The sequence below is a fragment of the Miscanthus floridulus genome, chromosome 9, assembly GCF_019320115.1.
Source record: "Miscanthus floridulus cultivar M001 chromosome 9, ASM1932011v1, whole genome shotgun sequence".
In the NCBI taxonomy this organism is placed as follows: Eukaryota; Viridiplantae; Streptophyta; class Magnoliopsida; order Poales; family Poaceae; genus Miscanthus; species Miscanthus floridulus.
Window position 1 is genome coordinate 20412409 of NC_089588.1, and position 6940 is coordinate 20419348.

At 39.8% G+C, this 6940-nt stretch overlaps 1 long non-coding RNA gene across 1 annotated transcript; it reads right to left on the reverse strand.

Moving 5' to 3' along the window:
- Positions 1 to 3700: 3700 nt before the first annotated feature.
- LOC136481515 (uncharacterized) lies at positions 3701 to 4540 on the reverse strand. The gene is made up of 3 exons (XR_010764736.1): positions 4430 to 4540; positions 3970 to 4093; positions 3701 to 3823 (listed from the first exon to the last, which is right to left on the reverse strand). It is a non-coding gene; the product is annotated as an uncharacterized lncRNA (long non-coding RNA).
- Between the last annotated feature and the right edge of the window lie 2400 nt (positions 4541 to 6940).

The following is a 6940-nucleotide window of genomic DNA, read 5'->3' on the forward strand; positions in this document are numbered from 1 at the left end:
AATACTTTTAGCAACTAACAATCCAACGCGAATCATTCACATAGAGACAATATATATGTTGCTAATCAGCAGTACATAATAACCCAAAAATAATATATTATCAATGCACACGCATTCATTACAAGATATATTAACCATAACTGATTCATTCATATATGAGTAGCCCAATGTAAGGTCGGTCAGATTCAAGTTCATAAGTACAAAATAGATTAGAAGCTCGCAAACATGAAGTTTGTGCATGAGCAAGCCATCAACATCCCTACATCTACCTCATGTGACCAAAAGTCATACATCCACCACTTGTAACCAAAAGCTTAGCTCACTAACACCTAAAGCTCACTACTCAAATTTCACTAACAGTGAGCTCAGAGTCTTGTCTCTAATAGGTTCAAAACAAAACACAGCTTCGATGAGCCCTTTTAACTTGTCGACACCATCAGGTACGCTGCCTAGGCCTTGCAGGATGGCTGAAATGCAATATGAATATCCAATTAGCGACAATTTTTACCAAAGTTGGAGAAAGACAGCCAATAAGATCAACTCCAAGAGGTTCTCTAAAATTAATAGCCAAATTTCATAAAAAGGAAAGTTCAATGTCGCAAACCATTGTAAATGAAATAAATAAGTAAACTGATAGTACCTAACTCAAAGCAATATACAGATTTAGTATATGGGCTGGCACCGGAGGTTAACATATAAGATGATGAATTAAACATAGTCTATACATGCTGATATAACTAATAAAATAACCATTAGCGTGTAAATACTAAATATGCAGTGTCAACACAAAATATTGTTGTCTAGATGATATTTAACATGAAACAAACTAAAAGTTGGCAATACATTCTTTATACACCATTTATAGAATAGGAAATCATGTGATCCTATAGTCATTTCAACTACATGATATGTAGAAAGCCAAAGGAACAAAACCTGAGGAACGGTCCTCCTCCTAACAATTCGAACTCCAAAGCAAAAGGTTCGGGCATCAACTCTTGACAAGCTAATTTTATTGGTCCCTTCTCTACTGCATGTGGTTACCTGCAAAAACATACAAGAATGACAATTTTAACCCATGAACAGAACTTGAAAAAAGAATTTCAGAGTAATACAACATTGCGATCAAATTATCATATCAACTACAAAACTGAAACTAGGTCTCCATATGCTAGAAATGTGCACCCAATTGCTTTCTATCTCTGAATGTACAGATAGAAGAGTATAACTTGAATCTTGCCTCATAGCATGTTTCATATCAGCACTAGAAATCTCTTGATAAAACCTGACAATGGCTATTGCATCATGGACTTGCCTCAAATCAACTACAGGGCTATGTGCTAATGTGTTATTCAATTTTTTGGGGGAAATGATCTATTAATATAATGCCATTCTGTATGCTCATGGTTTATTTCATATTATTTTTATGTTATTTTGCTTTTTTCCAATGGCATTCTTTAGCCTTACAATCCTACTACTCCTATGATGCAGATTGCAGGCTAGCATCATTGAATATAAACTTGTGTGTTCAGCCAATTTAAGGCAAGACGCTTTCTACCAAAAAAGAGAAAATAGTATCCATGGATCCTCACATACACCACATCGCAAGAATGACATGATACATGCCACAATCCAGCTCGATGTAGAAGTAAACCATGCGCTTCACTAGCTAAAGAATGACATGATACATGTACAAAAAAATGTCAAATTGCTAATGTGCTCAAATCTTGTTAAGAGTGTCATATAGTGATAAAGAATGCTACTAACTTCAGTCATATATAGGTTGACATTATAGACAAAAAAACAAGGAACAATCGAGCTTGGTTTCCCTGTCTGAGCATCAAGTACAAACAACTGGAGGGAGTATAAACCATAAGAGTAACCTCAAGTGAATGGAAGGAGTATAAGCCGCAAGAGTGAAGACCTCAAAACAAGCTTAACGTAGACATACTTAATGTTACTAACCCCTTCATATACTTCACACAAAAACGGATGAAAAACAAGCCTGTACTGTGTTCTAATGGAGTTCAGTTAAAAGGTACAACTGACCCAAAAGAACATGCCCAAAAGATAATGGAAACGCTTGTTAGACCCCCACCTAAAAAAACACCACCACCACCACCAAATGAAATAAAGAGGTAGTACCAAATGTCCGTCCAACCAGCATCCGGATCCTACCAGCGGGACAAAGTAAGAATAAACTCACCAGTGGTCCATCATCCCGTCCATTTATCCCTAGTAACTGAGAACCGTCCCTAGTAACTGAGAACCGGGCCTGGTCATTACTCGTACAGGAATACCTGAACAAACAGAACTAAATATCACACTGGCAATCACTTAATTTCGTAAAAATATCAATGTAAATTAAACCTATATGGCTCAGTATACAACATATAAGCCAAGATTTGAGCCCAAATGCATTTTAATAAATCCAATTTATACAATAAATTTTTATGCATTACCATTCACTTGCAATTCTGCATATTGAGGCCATTGCATCCTGAACTGGACTTTGTCATTTATAAGAATGCACCAAACCTGTCCACAAACCAACAACACAATCGGTAGTTAACAGGACTGTGCAATAGAACCAATCGCTTTTTCTTTGTTGGATAGGACATGAGAAATCTTAATACATCAAATCAAGACGTTTTTGACAGAAGCTCTCAATGTGCAATACTCAAGTCTCTATTGCACACACAATTTGCAAATGATTTACGTAGATAACTCATAAGTCGGGTAGACATGAGAAATCAAAGATATTTGATGTTAGAGAAAGGTCATAATCATACATAGCTATTTTCCATCAGCAAAATCACCAATGTACCATGCATGCACAGCTAAAATATTTATTTATGGCATAGCAGCATCATGTCATTAATAAAGTGTGCAAGATTTTTTATCAGGATTGAGGCAAATGAAACTTAGGTTGTGGAGGAGAGAGCAAACCTAGAGATCATATTCTAGTCTCTGGACTGTTTCTCTATCTGCTCGGGAAAGTTGGAAGGTCTTCTCCACAATTTGAGGTACACTTGCTCTAGAGATATGAAGGTTTCACAAGGAAACATTTATGCATCAGCAACACAGTAACATCAATGTAGATAGTATACAAACTAAAATAGCAGAATAGTTTAACCACATATATCATACGTTGGATGATGTGTCAGACTGATAATGCATCTTTTAAGAACAGACCAATGAACATTGTATGGCACTACATGCAAATGAGTACTAGTGTTATACATTCATATCAATGAGCAAAAGCTTGTATTACCAATCAACAAGACTGCGAGGATTATCATGTCAAATCTAACAGAGGAATTTAATTACTAACCAAAGGTCCTAAACTGAAGTATATATGACTGTTGTTGAAGATATTAGTGTTTGTTGATTGGGTAACAAGGATATATTTATGTATAGCACAACATCAATGGCATAATATAGATATCCATATGGCTAAAATAATAATTCTTGACAACAATGGAGCGTCAATTTCCCCTCAAACCTAAAATTGACATTAGCTATGACACGTGTAATGTACTTGTATTGACAACCCCCCCCCCCAAAAGAAACAATTAAAGAAATGCACATTAGGTAAGGGAATGATTATTGTTGTACGGTAAACTATTGCCACTCTTGAAAAAGAAACAAAAGTGAAACAAAGAAAGCCAAATAGATTGTAGCAGAACATACGGGCTGCACGGCTAAGTCGGCACAATTCACAATAAAAATGAGGTGGAATATCAGGGCCAGCACCCTCCGTGGGCTTATCTGGAATGAGTACGCAGGTAATATGCTGCCAAACCTGGCATTTGCCATCTTCGCACTGCAGGAAACAAGATGCAAGAAAAAAGATTAACAAGGCGCATGACACCAAAACAAACAGGTTGTCGTTAAGATAAATTGTTTCACATCCTATGTGCTTTTCAAATGAAAACAAAATACATGCACATATATAAAAGGGTAAGATACCTTGATCATATTGTCATTTAGCATTGTGCTATTGCAAAGGCAGCGGACCTTAGCCTCTACATGGTAGAAGTCAGAAGATTCCTCTTTGGGCCTGAAATGATTGAAATCTGATCGACTGTGGCTCCTGGAGGGAATTTTTTTTGGAGAACCAGCGGACCTTAGCAGTCAGAAGATTACTTCAAAAGCATTTATTTGGAGGTTGACAAGAACTGCAATGTTGGAGTAAATCAGCAATTCAGCACCATGGCTATAATGAGGAAGGGGCTCCTAAAAGCATAAAAGAACTACAATACTGACACAAATCAAATTAACAGGAACAGAAGATAAGTTGTGCATCTAAATCACATAGCATCCGAACTCAGATGCTTTTAAAAAAAATATTTTGCTGAACAAGCATCGTGGGCTCGTGGCATATGACCAAATACAAAATAATTTACAAAAGTAATGAGCAACATAGCACCTTGCCAGGCACTGTATTATCAGAGGACTCGAGCTTCACCAGTACTTGCCAGCCCAATGTGTAACGCGTCGTCTTCCTCCAGCGTTTCCTACAACGAGCTGAACATCAGCCATGGCGGACGGTCAAACAATGATTCAGAGGGGGTATTCACATGCCAGGGAAGAACATAAGCAAATTGTTGAAGACAAGGACAAGCAACATCTTAATTACCTCATCAATCAACTGGACCGGCGTGACTCTCGGGGGTCCAAGCAGGCAGGCGGCGTTCTCTACATCTTGGGTCATGAGGCGCTGCTGGTTGGGGACAGGGGAAGGGGAAGGGGAAGGAGGCTGGCGTTGCTCCCTCCTTCTGCACCTCAATCTGGGGTCACGAGGTGCTGCTGCTTGGGTACAGAGAAAGGGGGCTGGCATGGAAGGGAAGGCTCGGCAAGGAAGTGGAGGATGATGGAGGATTTGGTTGCACGTCGCACGGCTGTGGATCTAGGTGGCCGTGCAGGGTTGGCGAGCGATGCTAATCACGCAGCGGCGGAGTGGGGCGACGGCGGTGGCGGCGACAGCAAAGTTGGAAGGCGGCGGTGGAGGCGGATTTGGGCGGGCGTGTAGGGATTTGGTGGGCGCGAGACTACGATGGAGGTGGTGGCGATGACAGCAGACTGAAGCAATGAAGAGTTAGGGTTAGGACTAGAGAGGGTAGAGAGTGGTATTTGGGCCAAAAAAAATTACCGTGAACGGGCCTTTTTCCTTTTCATTTTCCTGCGAATGAGTTTTCTCTCGTTTTGAGCCAGCGCGCCAGAGGCACGGACCTATACCAACCGAAGGTTGGTCGTCTTTGCTTATCTATCGCGACTCATGGTTTGACTCTACAGGCAAATATCTATACCGACCGATAGTCCATTGCAAAATGCATATTTATCGACATTTGATCTGTTGGCTAGCTATACCGACCAACGGTTCAACGTTATTAGTATATTTATAACGACACACGTGTGACGCTATATTAGTGTTGTGGTGTAGTGTTAACAAACATAGAGAGGAAAAGGTGTAAAAAAGCAGCTACTGCTTCCCAAACATAGAGGATAGGAAAGGCGGCAAAAATAGAGGAGAGGGGAGATTTGGCAAAAAAAAAAAGCAGGTGCTGCTTCCCAAAAAAGCAACAGCTGCCATACTGACTTTGCTCGATCACACATGAACATCATATGCTTAATATCTTCTGAACCTAATAGGCAGATTGGACAATCAGAAGTAGTAGACAGTAGTAGTAGGGAAGTAGTAGAATTAGTTGACAGAAGTACAAGTAGTTGATAGAAGACAGAAGTAGAAGTAGTAAACAGTAGTATTAGGGAAGTAGTAGAGTAGTAGTAGAAGTAGCAAAAGCTGCTTAGGAGAGGAGAGGAGTAGAGTGGAGTAGAGGAGAGTATAGTAGTAGAGTAGTAGTAGGAGTAGCAAGTAGTAGTAATAGGAGTTGTAGAAGACCAGCCAGCAGCCAGCAGCCACTAGTTGATAGAAGACAGAAGTAGAAGTAGTAAACAGTAGTATTAGGGAAGTAGTAGAGTAGTAGTAGAAGTAGCAAAAGCTGCTTAGGAGAGGAGAGGAGTAGAGTGGAGTAGAGGAGAGTATAGTAGTAGAGTAGTAGTAGGAGTAGCAAGTAGTAGTAATAGGAGTTGTAGGAGACCAGCCAGCAGCCAGCAGCCAGTAGTTGATATAAGACAGAAGTAGAGGTAGTAAACAGTAGTATTAGGGAAGTAGTAGAGTAGTAGAAGTAACAAAAGCTGCTTAGGAGAGGAGTGGAGTAGAGTGGAGTAGAGGAGAGTATAGTAGTAGAGTAGTAGTAGGAGTAGCAAGTAGTAGTAATAGGAGTTGTAGGAGACCAACCAGCAGCCAGCAGCCACTGGTACCAGCCAGCAGCCAGCAGCCAGCAAGCACATTACAACCAACACAATTAATTTCTTATAGTGGCCGATCTCAGCCCGATACTGCCTAATAAGTAGAGTAGTAGTAGGAGCCAGTAGCCAGCAGCCAGCAAGCCCGATTACAGCCAGCCAGCAGCCAGCATTGATGGTTACAACCTGTTTAGCAATGGAAAGTAGTTTAATATCATTGGGAAAAGCAGAGAAAGCGAAACTAACCTACAATCTAAGAACAGAAAAAACAAAGAAAGATTATAGAAGAATGATGTAAAAATTGCCTAATAATTTGAATTATTTTGCCTTGATCCTGCCACAATATTGGCTGGTTAGAGTATATTTAGTTGCTTATTCCCAATGAAGCTCAGTAACTAATCAATGCACATGTACATTTAGTTGCTCTAAATGCTGATTATAGACACTCACACGCACTAGCATTCAGTTCATGAAAAACAACAGTGGAATGACTATAGGCATTTAGATAACTCTCACATCAGGTAGCATTCAGGTATCAGGTATTAGGCAGTAGCATTCAGGTATCAGGTAACTGGAATTTAACTGAAACTAAGACACATCAATGCAGTAACTAGTAGCATTCAGGTACCAG